Raw genomic sequence first — 19,528 nt, 5'->3', positions numbered from 1 at the left:
TACTAGGTATACTTGAAACATCCAGCCAGGTGTGTTGAGGCAAGTTGGAGCTAAACCCTGCAGGGACACCGGCCCTCCAGGACCGAGATTGGTGACCCCTGCACAAACAAGTTACTTTGAATAATTAGCACTTCTTGTGTGTATTGCCTCTTCTTGTTGAATCGCTGAATGCCTCCTCAATTGTAAGTCGCTTTAGACAAAAGTTTCTGCTATATGACTAAATGTAAATGTAATCCGTCAATAATATGTCCCTCTAAATATCATCAGTGTGAAAATTGTTGCCCCATAAAGCCTCATTCTGCCCCATAAAGTCCATTTTACCTACAAACTGCAGCCAAAGGTATGTTTAGGTCTGTTTTTGCAGTTTCACCAAAAATGTGGGCTGAACCACGTATTTCTAATAAGCCTTTGCTGATTTTGTTCATAGTTATTTTTCCAGAATCTAACAGCATGAATAATGACCGTGCTGACAGCAGTACGGTGAGAGTGTGTGAATGTGCTGCAGTTCTTCAGACACAGTCATCTGTGTGAGATGTGCTGATACACCAGTGTGAATAATGCTGGAGAGTGTTGATATGAGCGCTAGTGTGGCACTGAAGACTGAAGTGCCCTCAGGCCCTCAGCGTTAGCGCTGTCCATCCAGCTAATGCTAGCAGACTAATCATTTATACTCCATCTCTCAAAGACCTACATACCGTAGTACCTAAACGTCTAAACACTCACACACACAAGCATATACAGCTCTTGACAAATATTAAGAGACTGGGGCACATTTAGCAGTTTCTCTGGATTTATTGTTTATGTGTGTGTGTGTGTTAAAGTAAAATCAACTCTTTTTTTAAATCTACAAACAAAACTAGTCCATTTAAAGCATTTATTTATGAAATAATTGGACAAAATAAAGAGAAAAAAAACGTTACCAGGTTTCCAGACCTTGAAAAATGCAAATCAAGTTTATACAGTGCATCAGGAAAGTATTCATAGCGCTTATCTTTTTCCACATTTTTTTGTGTTACAACCTTATTCCAAAAAGGATTAAATTCATTTATTTCCTCAACATTTTACACACAATACCCCATAATGACAATGTGAAAAAAGAGTTTTTGAAATTGTTGCAAATTTATATATATATATATATATTTATATATAACCCTAAAAAAATCACATGTACATAAGCATTCACAGGCTTTGCTCAATACTTTGTTGATGCACCTTTGGCAGCAATAGCAGCCTCAAGTGTTTTTGAATATGATGCCACAAGCTTGGCACACCTGTCTTTGGGAATTTTTGCCCACTCCTCTTTGCAGTACCTTTCAAGCTCTGTCAGGTGGGATGGGAAGTGTTGGTCTCCATAGATGTTCAATAGGATTTAGGTCTGGGCTCTGCTGGGCCACTCAAGGACATTCACAGAGTTGTTGTGAAGCTACTCCATTGATATATTGGCGGTGTGCTTTGGGTCATTGTCCTGCTGGAAGATGAACTGTCGCCCCTGGTGATGAGCGATGCCTGGTTTTCTCCAAACGTAACGCCTGGCATTCACTCCAAAAAGTTCAATGTTAGTCTCATCAGACCAGAGAATTCTGTTTCTTATGGTCTGAGAGTCCTTTAGATGCCTTTTGGCAAATTCCAGGCGGGGAGTGGCTTCCGTCTGGCCCCTCTACCATACAGGCCTGATTGGTGGATTGCTGCACAGATGGTTGTCCTTCTGTAAGGTTCTCTTCTCTCCACAGGAGAACGCTGGAGCTCAGACAGAGTGACCATCAGGTTATTGATCACATCCCTGACTAAGGCTCTTCTCCCTTGATCACTCAGCTTAGATGGCCTTCCACGTACAGATGACGGAGGCCACTGTGCTCATTGAAACTTTCAGAGCAGCAGAAATTTTTCTGTAACCTTCCCCAGCCTTGTGCCTCGAGACAATCCTGTCTCAGAGGTCTACAGAAAATTCCTTTGTCTTTATGCTTGGTTTGTGCTTTGCCATGCACTGTCAACCCTGGGACCTTATATAGACAGGTGTATGCCTTTTTAAATCATGTCAAATCAACTGAATTTACCACAGGTGAACTCCAATTAAGCTGCTGAAACATCTTAAGAATGATCAGTGGAAACAGAATGTACCTGAGCTCAATTTAGAGCTTCATGCCGAAGGCTGTGAATACTGATGTACATGTGATTTTACAGGTTTTTTAATTTGTAATAAATTTGCAGCCATTTCAAAAACATTTTTTTCACATTGTCATTATGGGGTATTGTGTGTCGAATTTTGAGGAAATAAATGAATTGAATCCATTTTGGATTAAGACTGTAACAAAAAAATGTGGAAGAAGTGAAGCGCTATGAATACTTTCCTGATGCACTGTATTTTAAGTAGCACATTTGTATTTTTTGTATAGTAGACTAACAGAAAATATAAAGAACATTTAATCAAACAGTATTAAATAAATAAATACAATTAAAATTATTAATATTAAGAGACCATGGCTATACAAAATAATGTCTGCAAAATTGTTGCAAACAATTTATATGTGCTGAATTTAATTAATAATTATATTAATTATTTAATATAATTATTATTAAATTCAAATAAAATTAAATTTAGGAATGTTCAACTTACTTTGTTTGTTTAAATTCAGCCGAAATAAATTGTTTACAACCACTTAACTCAAGAAAAAAATTTGTAAATCCAAGGAATCATCTTTGAATAATTTTTTTCAGTGTATTATTAAGAAACAGGTGTCACGGTGGCACAGTGGGTTGCACGATCACCTCACAGCAAGAAGGTTGCTGATTCAAGCCTTGGCTGGGTCAGTTCGTGTTTGTGTGGAGTTTGCATGTTCTCCCCGTGTTGGCGTGGGTTTCCTCCAGGAACCCCGGTTTCCCCCACAGTGCAAAGACATGCGCTATAGGTAAATTGGGTGAGCTTAATTGGCCGTAGTGTGTGTTTGTAAATGAGTGTGTATTTTTCCCAGTACTGGTTTGCAGCTGGAAGGGTGTCCACTGCGTAAAACATTTGCTAGATAAGTTGGCGGTTCATTCCGCTGTGGCAACCTCAGATTAATAAGGAGAATAAGCCAAAGAGAAAATGAATAAATGAATATTAAGGGACCAGGGCACATTTAGAAGTTTCTATTGGTTTATTATTTATGTGTTTGACTGAAATTAACTTTTTTGTAAATCTATAAGTTACTCTTCAAATTTAATATAAAAATAGTCAATTTAGAGCATTTATTTACAAAACAACTGGACAAAATAGAGGAAAAAAGGTTGCCAGGTTTTCAGACCTTGAAGAATGCAAATCAAGATTATATTTATTTTTGAATAGCACCGTTATAATTTTTCATGTAAAGTAGATAACAAGGAAAAGTACATTTAATCAAGCAGCGATAAATAAATTAATACAATTAGAATATTATATATTAAGAGACCAGGAAATATGTGTGTGTTTGAGTGAAATTTACTCTTTACTTTTTATTCTACAAACTACTCTTCAGATTTCAAATAAAAATAATACATTTAGTGCATTTATTTATGAAACAACTGGACAAAATAAAGAGGAAAAAAGATGCCAGGTTTTCAGACCTTGAAGTATGCAAATCAAGTTTATATTCATTTTTAAATATCACAGTTATCATTTATTTTGTATAATAGATTAAAAGAAAAAAGTCAATTTAATCAGTGAGATATAAAATAATTTCCAGAGAAACAGTGAAATGTTTCAACAAGTATAAAAAAATGTGTCTTTGTTGATTTATTACAAATATATAGTACAATTACTGATTACACTAAGAATATTGTATTATTATTTCATAATATTTAAATAATTTCATGGTATCCAGAGGGCCAACTATATTTTACTTTAACAATAATGTAAATGAGGTTATTAGTAATTTTTTGCCTATTTTTTAGCCGTTTATTTATTTGAAGGGTTCAGACGTGTCAAATTTTCTCTGAAAATTAATAATAATAGTTCTATAAATTTATATAGTGCTTTTCTGGACACTCAAAGCGCTTTACTCATTATTTGGGGGAAGGAAGGGGGTGAGGATGAGTTAGGAGTTTGTAGTTAGGAGGGACAGTTAGGAGGCCAGTGAGCAAATTTGGCCAGGATGCCAGGGTTAACCCCTAATCTTGACATCCTGAGGTTTTTAATGACCACAGAGAGTCAGAACCTCGGTTTAACATATCGTCTGTAAGATGGCGCTCACTGATAGTATAGAGTCCCCTTCAGTATACTGGGGCATTAGGACCCACACAGACCGCAGGTTGAGGGCCCCCTGCTGGTCTCACTAACACCACTAAAATAAGCATTTTCTTTACCTAATTTCATTTAAATTAAGTAATAAAATTTTTTTGGCACTAAATAGTTTTTTTTCCATTACATTTAAAGTAAAAAAACATAAACAGAAGTCTGAAAAAAGCTAATTTTAAAGGAAATTTTAGATGGCACTTTAGATTGCATCTGAACTCTTCATTAATTAATTAATTAATTCATTCATTCATTCATTCATTCATTCATTCATTCATTCATTCATTCATTGCTCCCTCAAAATCATTTGTTTCCATTAAATATGGCACCTACAACAATGTAACAACTCTGTGAAAAATAATATTAATTAAAAAACATATATATTTTTGTACATGCACATACCTAGTTTTTGAATAAAAGCAAAAAAGCAAAATCTTCACGTTTTATTTAAAGCTGAATATCTTTAACAATATATGTGCACATGCTGTGGTTTTATTTAAAATGAGTGGGACGCTGTCAGCCGTCTGCACTTCACTCATTAAACGCTCTCCTTCTCCCTCACATCGTCACAGGGCTAATTATGCACTGTTGACAGTCCTGGAAGCCTTTCCCGTCTAAAAGTTTGTTGTTTTTGAATTATTTGCATAAATGGGGCGATTTCTAAGTCGCTTGTTAGGCTGAGGCAAACACAATAACACACCTACAACATCCACCTCTGCACAAACGTCACGGATCACTGCTAATCTTGTTCGCTCTCCACTTTCCTTGCACACTCTCTCTATCACGCTTGGTCTGTAGGGAAACTCGTATCGCCAAAATGAGGACCAAGTAGAGAATCATGTGGAGATATAAAGTGCTGTCATCCGTCAGACACACACACGCGCCACACGATCATGTCATCACGCCATTCCTCAGCAAATTCAGCCACACGCCTCCGCTGTCCAGAGGGTCAAAGCAATCCATCAAGAAGGTAAAACAAGCCACTGTAAGTGTTATCATTCGCAAATGTGTTAGACTTTTATATAATTGACTATACGCAGGGGTGGATTTAACCAATAAGCAAGGCAAGCAGGTCCTTAGGGCCCTAGGAAATGTTATAAATACTTAGAAGTATAAATGATATACAACAGCTTTCCATCTGTACGGGTCTAATAATTATACTTTTAATGTAATTAAGTTGATGAAGCAGTTTTAGTTTTTTAAAACAAAGTAGTTTATTCATTCATTCATTTTCTTTTTGGCTTAGTCCCTTTATTAATCTGGGGTCACCACAGCGGAATGAACCGCCAACTTATCCAGCAAATGTTTTACGCTGCGGATGCCCTTCCAGCTGCAACCCATCACTGGGAAACACCCATACACTTCACACACATACACTATATGGACAATTTAGCTTACCCAATTCACCTATAGCGCATGTCTTAGAACTGCGGGGGAATCCGGAGCACCTGGAGGAAACCCACGGGAACACGGGGAAAGCATGCAAACTCCACACAGAAATGCCAATTGACCCAGCTGGGGCTCGAACCAGCGACCTTCTTGCTGTGAGGTGATCTTGCTACCCACTGAGCCACCCTGAAGCCTTTGTGTATTATGTCAAGACATATTCCCTTATCAAGTCGATCTCTCAACATGTATGAAGGACGTAAACCTGCCATGTGACAAAAAAACGTGCCTATCTTAGTTTGGTTTGAACACAAATTGAGGTGAGGGCTGTAGTAGTGAAAAGTCGGAACCATGGTTGAAACCCAGACAGGCAGTCAGGCAGTGTTGTAGTTGCCGGCCTTTTCATTATTCAATGACGAATCAGGAGGTTTTGAATACCAGAAAATAGACTTTATTCAACACAATAAAGCTGAGAGTGCAGAGCAGACCTCAGAGCAATCTGAAGTCTCTCCTGGACAATGCTGAAGAGTTTTCTGTGGTCCTGCTTTATACGTGCAGTTTCACCATCTCGTGTTTTTGCTCTGCATATTTCCACACATATATGCTACTGCGACATTTATCTGTTATATTCTTGGCTCTCTGCTCTTCTAGCTCAGGTAAATTATTGGTGCCCATCTGGCTCAGGTTTAGGTTTACATCCCAGTATTGCCTTTGCTAAATCCTTCTAGTATGATTGTATGGGTTTACATACATTGTCAGGATGGTGCATTAACATGTAATATGTTACTCACTCTCCTGAATGCCTTTCACAGATATAGCTTCATATGAGTATTTATCATATATAATCAGTGCTTTACATATTTAGCTAACCGTAGCTTCTCATAGCAGGAAGTCGCAGAAGATAGCCATACCACAGTATCTTTAGTTCACATGCTTGCATTTTTAGAGAATTCTTTTAGAGAATGAAATATCTTCTTCAGCACCATTAATACAGAGCGTACCAAAGCGCATCAAACAATCAGTAATTAAAAGGGAAAAAAGCTCTAAAAGCTATACTAAAACATGCTGTTTTCTGCAAATTGGTTGCATTAATCGAGTTTGTTCATTAAAATGTAAATCAATTTACAAAATAATGTAAACTTGTCTGACTGCTTCACTTCCACTTTAAACAGAGATTACAATATTTTTTTTATATGAAATATTGACCCCTTTTCAACACTTTTGTAACTAGGGCTTTGCGATTTGGGGGACAATATCTAATAGCGATTCCTTTGACAGATATTGCGAATTTTGATTTGCGATTTAATTTTGTAGTCAGACTTTAGCTCTAACATCTGTAGCTTCTAACTGCTTAATGCTTAATTAGTTGAAAGGGAAACTGAAAAGATATTAACCCACTTAAGTTAAACATTTATTCAAATTTGTTTTTAAATATTCAGAAATGAAACACTAAAGCAAACAGTAAATACAAATAAAATGACCTTACCTTTCTGCAAACAAGCTGAACTCAAATTAGAGAGATAGTGTAGCTTACACTTACAAAAAAAATAATAATTATAAAAATACAGACCATTCAGCAAACTAACACGGCTGAAAAAACTCTGAAATTGTACTTTGCAGTTGGTTGTTACTAGATTAAATGTCACTGGCAGTACTTTCAGTTGACTTTTTAGCAAGACACTCCTCATGTAGCTGCCTGTGGTGCTGCTTTAGGTGCTGGTTGTTGTATTTCCTCTTGCTGTGGCAACTGTGACTGAAACCAAAATGTTCCCACAGTACCGATGTGCTGTTTTTCTTTGATATGAATTTGTCTATTAATGCTTCAGAAGCAGCAGACGCCATCATCACACTTGTCTGTGCTTTCCTGTTTGTTTGTTTTTATTGTGGGCGTTCCGCATAGTTCAGTTGCGCAATTCTGATTGGGCAGAATGAAAATGTGCTCACTCAATTGGCTAGTAAGGCAGTCACGCATTTGCTGTAAGCAAGGGAAATTAAATAATATATAGTCCGCATCGAAGCGATAAGCTAATATCTTGCGATAAGCTAATCGCAACGTTTCAAATCGCGATTCGAATTCGATTAATCGCACAGCCCTATTTGTAACCAAGTGGACCTTGCAGCATTTTTTGCATGCGTGAGCTGTTAAACCCTTTATTTTAATGTTCTGATGTCTTATATTTCAGCGTTTCATACAATAGGTTTCAAATCTCTAATAAAAATATACCAAAATAGACCCTTCAGTAGACATTAAAAATCAATGTTATGTTATACAACAGGGAACAAATTGATATCTTAGCTATTCTTAAGTTAAAACATTGGCACTGTGTTGTCTAAAATGAGTGTAAACATATCTAGCTCCTATAGATACCGAGGAGCTAAACCAGTTAGTGTTTTGCAAGCAGAATTTTAACATGCATATGATGTTTAATGTGGAGCCGGTGCAGTGTTGACAGAACCAGGCTAATATGATCATGCCATTGATTCTAGTAAGCACTTAAGTTGCTGTATTTTGAACCAGCTGGACTGTGTTTATTACGCCTGCAGGGCATCACCTAGTCCTGAATTACAATTGTCTAGCCTTGAGGTCATGAAAGTGGAGATGCTTCCTGCAGGCGTTTGGTGTATGATCAGGTGTACACCCAGAGCTCGGACATTTTCTAAAATCACGCACATTAAGTGAATAGCAGTCTGACATTTGGCACATCCCAGTTCACAAATAGCACTACACACTCAAAGAAGATATTCTATGTTGTTTATTGTCTTTACATGCCATAGCAGTGATGTTTATTCTCATATTAATCTCATACAACTGTTGGCCCTGACTTAAACAAGCTTTTCTTTCTTCTGCTGAACACAAACAAAGATATTTTGAAGAATGTTATTGACATTTTAGTAGTTTGAAACAATACAATGCATATACAGTTGAAGTCAGAATTAGTAGCCCCCCCCCCCTGAATTATAAGCCCCCATGTTTATTTTTTCCCCAATTTCTATTTAACAGAGAGATTTTTTTTAAACCCATTTATAAACATAATAGTTTTAATAACTCATTTCTATTAACTGATTTATTTTGTCTTTGCCATGATGACAGTAAATAATATTTGACTAGATATTTTTCAAGACACTTCTATACAGCTTAAAGTGACATTTAAAACCTTAGCTAGGTTGATAAGGTTGACTAGGCAAGTTAGGGTTAATAGGCAAGTTATTGTCCAATGATGGTTTGTTCTGTAGACTATAAAAAAATAAAAACTGCTTTTATTCTAGCCAAAATAAGACTTTCTCCAGAAGAAAAAATATTATCAGACATACTGTAAAAATGTCCCTGTTAAACACCATTTAGGAAATATAAAAAATAAAAGGGGGGCTAATAATTATGACTTACACAGTATAATAATAGTAATAAAATATAGTGAATTATGTCTTGTAAAATAACTGAATGTACTGGCAGTATAATTCAAGGCTTTTGTAGATTAATATACTGTACAGCATCAGCCCAGCCAATATATCACTTTAAACTATTAATAATGTTTATAAAAGTCACTTTTTCGTGAGTTAAAAGTTGGTGGAAGAAAGATCAAGGTCCCATAATACAATTCAAAAACATAAAAAATGTAAAACATAAAAACATGAATCACAAAATACCCTAAACTGATAATTTACAGATATTTTTATAGTGTACTATGTAGATATGTGTACTATGTATATAGATATTTTTATATGTATATAGATGTTTACTATGTACAGTAAATCAATGGGTGCCATCAACCAACATTCTTCAAAATATCTTCTTTTGTGTTCAACAGAAGAAATAAAATCACAAGTCTTTAAAATCACATGAGGTCATTTTCATGTTTGGGTACATCATCCCTTTAATAATGGACCGTGAGTGCACTTAAACACTATTTTATACTTTAACTTCCGGACAGCACATCTCCTTGTGGATGACGTCAGAAATTACTTCTGCATGAACACGCACACACACACACACACACACACACACACACGCACACACGCACGCACGCACGCACGCACACACGCACGCACGCACGCACACACACACACACACACACACACACACACACACACAATTAGAGTCTCCCTGTCATCTGAGTGTCTCTCTCGTTCTCCAGCACATACACAGGCACACAGACAGTGTTATCGGCCGACACTAATGGCTTCAGGCGATGGTGATGTGGGATCAGCCGCTCGATAGTATTGACGAGTCGTCAGTCACCGACACCGTTTACCTGTTTTGGATCGCCACTAATCCTCCACTAATCTCTGCCATCAAACAGCATGTGCACACTGACCCAAGAACAGTCCTCATCGCGGCCCTAGCGTCTCTTATCAGGAGAAAACAAGATCGGAAGGTTAGCTTTATGGTCCTGTCATGCTGTGTTAAATGATTTCAGACAGTTTTGTTCATTTTTTTGCCGTGTCATATTCTGAGGCCTTTATGTGGAAATGGACAATGATATGTGACTTTAGATATCACGGTAGAGACATTGCTTATTTTAAAAATGTAAAAGTCATCTATATTTAAGAATTATACAGGGTTCATACGGCCATGGAAAACCTGGAAAAGTCATGGAATTTTAACATGGCATTTTCAAGGTCTGGAAAAGTTTTGGAAAAACAGAAAAACCCACAAACTTTTGGAAAAGTCATGGAAATTAGTTTAACAAATATCTGTATACTTGAATTAGGGCTGCGCGATCTTGGAAAAAACTGACATTACCATATTTTGTATTACTGTGATATACAGTTGAAGTCAGAATTATTTGCCCCCCTTCGAATATTTTTTTCTTTTTTAAATATTTCCCAAATTTACATTTAGTCATTTAGCAGACGCTTTTATCCAAAGCGACTTACAAATGAGGACAAGGAGGCAATTTACACAACTATAAGAGCAGCTGTGAATAAGTGCTATAGACAAGTTTCAGGTGTGTAAAGTCTAAGAAGCAAAGCATTAGTAATGTTTTTTGTTTTTTTTTTTGAGAGAGAGAGTACAATTAGTGGTATAGCCAGAGAGGCAGTTAAGATTAGGAAGGAAAGTGGAGACTAAACAGTTGAGTTTTTAGTCATTTCTTGAAGACAGCAAGTGACTCTGCTGTTCTGATGCAGTTAGGGAGTTCATTCCACCAACTGGGCAGATTGAATGCGAGAGTTCGGGAAAGTGATTTCTTCCCTCTTAGGGATGGAACAACGAGGTGACGTTCATTCACAGAACGCAAGTTTCTGGAGGGCACATAAATCTGCCGAAGTGAGAGCAGATACGAAGGAGCAAAGCCAGAGGTCGCTTTGTAAGCAAACATCAGAGCTTTGAATTTGATGCGAGCAGCAACTGGCAGCCAGTGCAAACGGGTGAGTAGTGGAGTGACATGTGCTCTTTTGGGTTCATCAAAGACCACTCGTGCTGCTGCGTTCTGAAGCAGCTGAAGAGGTTTGATAGAATTAGCTGGAAGCCCGGCTAGTAGAGAGTTGCAATAGTCCAGTTTGGAGAGAACAAGAGCTTGAACAATGAGTTGAGCTGTATGTTCAGAAAGGAAGGGTCGGACCTTTCTGATGTTATAGAGTGCAAATCTGCAGGATTCCAAATGATGCTGAACAGAGCAAGGATTCATAGTATTTTCATAGTATATAGTCTTCAGAAGTGTGTATGTTCTACACAAGCTGAAGCTGATCATTCAGTTCTTGTCACGTGACTCACGGTGTGCTCCCGGCATTTATTCAACTAGGTGCACGCAAGCCGCGCACCTCCATTGGAAATAATGAACTTGCGCAAACTCTAGGAAAGACACGATATCCAAATGGCCGTCATTTGCTATCTCCAGCAGTTGATCTTCTTGCACAGACATGCTGGATTCACCTGATTTGTTGACTAATTGGATTTCGCGGGTCCTTCACTGGGTCTTTTCCCCTTAGCAAAGAAACTTTCAAAAGACATCTGTTTCTTGCTCACTTTGCTGCTTGTGGGTTAAATTTGGGTGCTCAAGTGACCGAGATGTAAGAGAGAGAATACGGTCATTTTTAAAAATAAAACATTTTTCAAAATAAAAGATCGTTCAGACTCCGATAATAGTTCAAACGGAAATAAATTATGATTTCTTGTGTGGTTCGGTACCAATTGATCCATGGACCAGTACCGTCCTATGGAAGGAGGACCACTGGTCTACAGTACAGTAGCTAAAATACTAGCATATTTTAGCATATAATTAGCACAAAATAATATAACGTGTTCCTAACTAGGCATGGGCCGGTATAAGAGTCTGACGGTATGATAACCTTGGATATAAATATCACGGTATTGTGTTTACTGCTATAAAATATGCTCTTTTTAAATGTCTGGGTGAAAAACAAAAACTTTTTTCCCCCTTTGAACACAACACATTTTATTTTTTGAAAGATTTCTAATATTTTGAAGCAGTAAACATGTCAGGCTAAACAATTCAACGTCTTCATTGGTTTCAAAAACACAGATTTCTTAACTTTTTAAAACAGAATCTTTTGATATCTTTTCAGCTGGAGACACTGTTGTCCTAAAAAACAAAAAATAAATAAATAAATAAAAAAGTTATAAAAATTCATACACATACTGTAGGGACGGCATTACAGAAGATTGGCGTTTTTAAAACCTTGACTTTTCCAAACCGCTGTATACCTTGAAAACGGTTATCGTCCCATGCCTATTCCTAACATTATCGGTTACTTTCTATGTTGGAAGAATACTTCCAACATGCTAGTTCCTTTCAGCAACGTGTTAATCTAAGCAAAGACATTCTTAAACGTGTTATCTATGTGCTAAAGTATGATGAAACATGTATGATGAACATGCTAGTAAGATGCTAATTGAGATTTATCAAGTTTATAAAAACCTTTTTTTTTTTTTCTTTCTTTCAGGCCTGGCTTTGCCAAGTCAACATGAAAGTTTGTCATCTAACTGTACTGTACTTCTGTGAATGCAGTATATGGGTGTTTCCCAGTGTTGGGTTGCAGCTGGAACGGCATCCGCTGCTTAAAACATATGCTGGATAAGTTGACGGTTCATTCTGCTATGGTGACCCCTGATTAATAAAGGGACTAAGCTGAAAAGAAAATGAATGCATGAATAATTTATTTATTAATTTTAGTCTAAACCTGAACTTATCTTGGCAAACTATCATATGCAAATAATATATCATTTTCTAGTGAGAACTTGACTTCGCAAGGGGTTATCTTTTATTTAAATATTCCTCCCAAAAGGAATACCATAGTTTTACTCTTTAAACACCATATTACAAAACTCTGTTTAAAAAAACAATGTATTTTTATAAGCGAATTTCAGCTTCTACACATACAGCAACTGTTTTAACCTAGTGGTTTTACATCTATGACAACTATTTTACACAGAGTCCCAGTGCAGGTGTACATTGCCAATATTAAAGCAATGTAAGTTCAGTATAAAACAAACATTAAAGATGTCTGCTATTGCCTCAAGTTTGCTTGTACAAGATCCCGAGGAGTTACAGGATATTACATCATTTGTCTGAGAGAGAGCGAGAGAGCAAGTGAGGGGTCTCTGGTTTCTATCTGTCCTGTTTTCTATATATATATGCTGTGTCTTTGTCCATGTATCTTGCTGTGATACCTCTTTATTGATCTCATGTGGCTTGTCAGACAGAATGTATATTTGAGCATTGGTTCACGCCTGAGGGAGTTCATATGGTATAGTGTGTTATGTGTTGTATAAGATGCAAATATATCCCCTTTAATATCCCAGCATGAGGTGTTTGTGCAGGTCTGCTGGGTTTATATGCTGGTATGTTCTTCAGATTGCTTGTGAATTTCCACATTTGTGCACAGCTGTTGGTTTACACATTGGACTATTTTTGGAATCTCAGGCTACCAGTCTTAGTATTTCTGAAGGATGCATTGTGTGTGTTTCCTGTTCACAGTTTGCATTGATGACAGCAGCATAATTCAGCAAAATACATGTAATGATACAATAATGCAATATGGGTCAACCAGAAGATCCATCCATCCAACTATCTATATCCATCTATTCTTCCATCCATCCATCTATCCATCCATCCATCCATCCATCCATCCATCCATCCATCCAACTATCTATATCCATCTATTCTTCCATCCATCCATCCATCCAACTATCTATATCCATCTATTCTTCCACCCACCCATCCATCCATCCATCCATCCAACTATCTATATCCATCTATCCTTTCATCCATCTATTTGTCAATCTATCTATACTTCCATCTTTCCATCCACCCATCCACCCATACCTCCATCTATCCATCCATTTGTCAATATCTCTATATCCGTCCGTCCGTCCATCCATCCATCCATCCATCCATCCATCCATCCATCCATCCATCCGTCCAATAATCCAACTATGTCCATCCATCCATTAATCCATCTATCCATCCGTCCATCCATCCATCCATCCAACCATCCATTCAAATATCTATTTCCATCTGTTCATCCGTCCCTCCATCTGTCCGTCCATCCATCTGTATGTCTTTCTCTCATTTCATCCACCCATTCATCTATCTTTTCCTCCCTCCATCCACCCATCCGTCCATCTTTTCCTCCTTCCATCCACCCATTTGTTCGACTTTCCCTCCCTCTCTCCCTCCATCCATTCGTTTGTCCATCCGCCTGTCCGTTTTTCCTGCCCTTTCTCCCTCTCTTTATTCATCCATCCATCCGTCTTTCCCTCGCTCCATCCATCCATCTGTCCATCCATCCATCCATCCATATGTCTTTTCCTCCCTCCATCCACCCATCTGTCCATCTTTCCCTCCTTCCCTTCATCCATCCGTCCATCTTTCCTTACCTCCATCCATCCCTCCATCAGTCCATCTTTCCTTCCCTCCTCCCTCCATTCATCTGTCCATCTTTCCCTCCTACCTTCCACCCATCAGTTTTTCCCTCCCTCTCTCATCCATCCATCCATCCATCCATCCATCCATCCATCCATCTGTCTGTCCTTCCCTCACCATCCATCCCTCCATCTGTCTTTGTCTCCCTCCATATATCCCTCTGTCTGTCTTTCCCTCCCCCATCCCTCCCTCCATCTGTCCTTCCCTCCCTCCCTCCCTCCTTCCCTCTGTCCGTCTTTCCCTCCCTCCATCCATCCATCAGTACATCTTCCCCTCCCTCTTTCCCTACATCCTTTTCTCTCTCCCTCCATCCGTCTATCCATCCATCCATGCACGCAAGGACATAGTAGTTAGGGCCACTTAATATAAAGTGGAACTCAACAGCATGCAAAATCCAAGTCACTGCACAGCATACTAGTATTCCACTCCACCTTGATTACTTGTAATGCATCTTCTATATGGTGACTGCAGAAGGTCTCAAAGCCAGATGGTTGTTTTCTGACTCAAAATTCACATGCTGTTTGGATTTAGAGAGATTTGTTTTGCTCTTTCAGTGCATGCACATTTACACATCTGTCTGTCTCTCTCTGGTGACAATCTCACTTAGGATTCTTGGTGTGCGACATGAAATAATCATTCATTTATAATCAGATGTCCAGATGGCAAAGCCAGAGCAGATATAACACATACACATCATCACCTGCTCCTGCTGCCTTCACCTGCTCTCCTCATTTCACATTCATACTGATGATGAGCTTTCATTTTAAAGAGGTTAGGTGTGTATGTGTGTGTAATGAAGCTGTTTGTGCAAGAGTAAGATCTTGCAGATTTACAAAGCTCAAAGTCTTATCAACTCTTTGTGTTTAGAATTACTCTACAAGTGTTGGAAGCTAAAACCAGCGATAATGATAATGAAGCTTTACATTTTTGAGACATGGAGTGTATGGCAAATCAGAGCAATTTAATGCGTTTGGGAAGGCAGGGCTTGAAGAAGCTTTTTAAACATTATTATATATGTAATTACAGGTCTGTCTGGAATACTTTATTCTGGTCAGTCGTGACATTTCAAGGTATGCTATTCCTAGATAACAATCGCTAAATAACACAGGAAACTTCCAGTCACCTTGACTGTCAAGTTTACATCCATATACTTGCATCCACATTCATATGTATCTGCTTGACTGTCATGCCACTGTTTTTTGACTGTTTATCACAGTCTTGTGAATCAGTAATACATAGGTTAATATATGCTCCATTCGTTCCATTTTCTTTCTGTCAGCTTTGCCCTATTGACTGTTTGGCTCCATCTTGTTACTAATTAATACACAGATTACGGTATGCTCCTCTCAGCTGTGTTATTTTCTGTTAACCTTGTGTTTAATTTAACAATTAGTCATCTATTATGGCTGAACACAATGTTTTGTGTCTAATTTTTATGTTTTGTGGCAAGTAGCCATGTAATAAATGAGATAAAGTACATGTTGGACATTTGTTTTATAGAATAAAGCCCTTCGGTCATATACAATAGTGCTTCAATTCACATCAGGATTAATTCTATGATAGGTGTACCACCTAGAAAAAAAATCATAATTTTTCATTTTTTTCCAGCAGCTGGGGTTCCAGAAAAAACGTAAAAATAACAGCTAACAGTAATTAAATTACAGAAATTTACGGTTAAATTACAGACGTTAAATTACAGACATTTACCAGAAATTCAAGTTTTATATATCCTTTATTCTACTGTAAATTTCTGTAATTTAATGACCATTATTTTGTGTCTTTTTTCCGGCAGCTGGGGTAAAACGTAAAATTAAGGATTTTGTTTACAGTGTAATTTTAACTTTACTACAGTACCCTTTCACTATTGCAAATATGAGCAAATACGGCTGTAAAAGCATCTCTGTATCGTTTAACATTTTAATCTTTTACTCAAGCCAAATAACTGCTTAAACAAAAAAAAATGGATATGCTTGTGTGTTGATGAAAGTCGAGGCCTTTTTTTCTTGAAATCTTCAGATTGTGTTTTTTTACACTGTAAAAAGCAATTAGTTATTTTACTTGAAACCGTGAGTAAACCCATTATAACTTGGAATTGTTAAGGTGACAACTTTTACAACTGTACACATAGTTTATTTACTTAAAGCAACAGATTTACTCATTTTCTTAACTCAACTATTCACTGTAAAAGCAACAGATTTACTCACTTTTTAATCACATTTGCAAGACTCAAGAAACAATTCTACAGTTTTTGGAGATTCTTTTGACAGTAGATTTTGGTCATTTCAAGCTTATTCATAACACCTAAAGTGGAATTGATTTTCTTATTTATTGGCATGATGGTGGAAGTGTTGGCCATTTTCAGTGTGTTTTTTCTTTATAGCCACTTCCCATTTTATGAAGCTCAACAACCTTTTCCAGCAAATCACAGTTTGTGTTCTTTGGTCTTTGTGATGAATGACTGAGTGATTTTGGCCTCTGTGTTCCTTCATATTTATACCCTTGTAAACCCTAAGACCATGGTTGTAAAAACTTCCTCTTCCTGGTCACCCAGTTGTACTAAAATGTAAAATATCAGTGGGAATGTACTTCAAAAATATTATGCTCATATAAATTCATAGGGGTGCCTATACGGGGGCACACATATATTTCCAATGAGAATGTATGTATATATCATTCTTTCAAATCAAATATTTTTTGGAAAAAGCAAGTGTTCATCAAAGCACTGTACTGGCATGATATATATATATATATATATATATATATATATATATATATATATATATATATATATATATAGCATATGCTTTACAGTTCTGTCTGGTTCTCAAATCTGATTGGCTTATAGCCGTGTGATACTCTGGATATCAGAACTCGTACAGCCTCTTAACTCTTGTGTATTTCTCTGCCCACATAAAGTGACAGCAGATCAATAAACTCACCACAGTTTGACATATATTGCAGCTGTTGGACAACATAATGTATTTTTGAGGCTTATTTGGGCGAGAACATAGTTGTTTAGATTGCAACTTTGCAGTTTAATTATAAGGATAATGCCTTTTTTATTTTCATAATCTGCCGTTAAACTGTCATATTGAGCAGAGCAAAGACGGTTGATGTTCTGCCACAAGATGGCGACAGAGACCGCATGATAAGTCCTTAGGGGAAAAAAACAACATCATGCAATAGAACTGTTGTATAAACGCAATATCACACTCGTAGCAGTGCAATATGGCTGTAAATTGTCACTGGTGGGACACTAAGGCACTCAAGTCAATGTACTCCTCCCACCAGTGCAATATACAACCATATCCCACTGCTACGAGTGTGATATTGCATATACGCCATCACAAAATAAATAAAAAGTTGGGAGAGCATTAAAAATAAATACAATTTATTACAGAAAATAATAAAATTGTTAAAATTAAATAATTCAAATTAAATTAAACATTAAATTGAATTCAGTTTTACATTAAAAAGCTCTCACACAGTGTTAAACACCAGGCTATAGAGGTAGTTTTTTTTTAAAACTAGCATTAAATGAACGCACTTGGGCCTTTCTAACATATAAAGGCAGATTATTAAATGGTCAAATGATGTAAAACTCTAGATAGAACATATATGGCTGGATTAAGTCTGAGAGAGATGTCAATGCCATGGCTATAAATATATTATAGGTGCTATTATTAGTGGAGTACACTGTATTTTAGTATATCTAATAAACAGCATAATGGCCTCCTCAACTTTGGTTTTATTCCAGTCACCATTATTCCTTAAGATTATATTTAACACAGAGGCCCTTTATTCACTGGACGGCTTCTCATTTCAGGTTTTACTATTATTGTGGATCAGTTCTGTCCTCTCTAAGCTATAACACAATTCACACAAACATTCAGTCTGCTTTCCACATGACTGAGAAAAAAATTACCAGCAATTATTAGAAGGACTTTTTTTCATGGCGAGATTAAATGAGCTTTATTGGAAGAGGATTACCTACTTCCCAAATGTGCTGTGAAGGATTGCTTTGCAAAAAATTCAGAGCAAAATTTACATTTATATACATTCCCCCTCAATACTGTAACAGTTCTGGGATGAATGGCATTTTCACGGTGCAGATTTATGCTGAATTCCGTTTATAAAGTGTGAAATCCCTCACATGGCAGGGTGCATTGACTGTGTATAACTGCAAATGTTAGGAAAAAAGTATCCTAGTCTGACTCAGAGCTCGCAATTCACAGGATATATAGTTCATAATAATAGATATGGATTTTATATGTATAATGTAAAAAATATTGTGAAAAAGTAATCCTCACAGTTTAAAAAAAACAAAAGTATTGTCGAATATTAAAGTTTTAGGAACAACAAATAATAACTTGACTTTTAGTTGATCATTTGGTATCAGAAGTGGCTTATATGAAAGGCAAAGGCCTCAAGATTACGCTTATTTTATCAAAATAAAATATGATTATGCCTTGATTTTTAATTATTTAATTAGCACAGTAAAGTCTGACTTTGCTTAGGCAAAAGTCTTGTCACTTAACAGAAATAATGTCCAGTATATAAAGTTTTAACATGGTGCTGTGGATAAAGTGTTAATATTGTGTATGACTCCCATGAGATTGGAGAACTGCATCCATACATCTCTGCAATGACTCAAATCACTTATTAATAAAGTCATCTGGAATGGCAAAGAAAGCGTTCTTGCAGGACTCCCAGAGTTCATCAAGATTCTTTGGATTCATCTTCAATGCCTCATCCTTCATCTTACCCCAGACTTGCTCAATAATTTCTTCTGCAGTATTAGGATGCAGTTCAACAGATGATTCTTGGAAAAATCGACCTTCTGCCACTTTTCCTAATCATCAACTAGAAGTCAAGTTATTATTTGTTGCTCTTACAACTGGGATTGATGACAAGACTTTTGTCAGATAGTTAAAATCAAATAATCAAAATAATTCCACCTGTTGTGAAAAGTAATTTGTTTTTCTAACATTTCCCAAGTTCTGTTTAACAG

Source organism: Danio aesculapii, chromosome 15 (assembly GCF_903798145.1).
Source record: "Danio aesculapii chromosome 15, fDanAes4.1, whole genome shotgun sequence".
Classification (NCBI taxonomy): Eukaryota; Metazoa; Chordata; class Actinopteri; order Cypriniformes; family Danionidae; genus Danio; species Danio aesculapii.
This window is presented reverse-complemented; position numbering follows the sequence as displayed.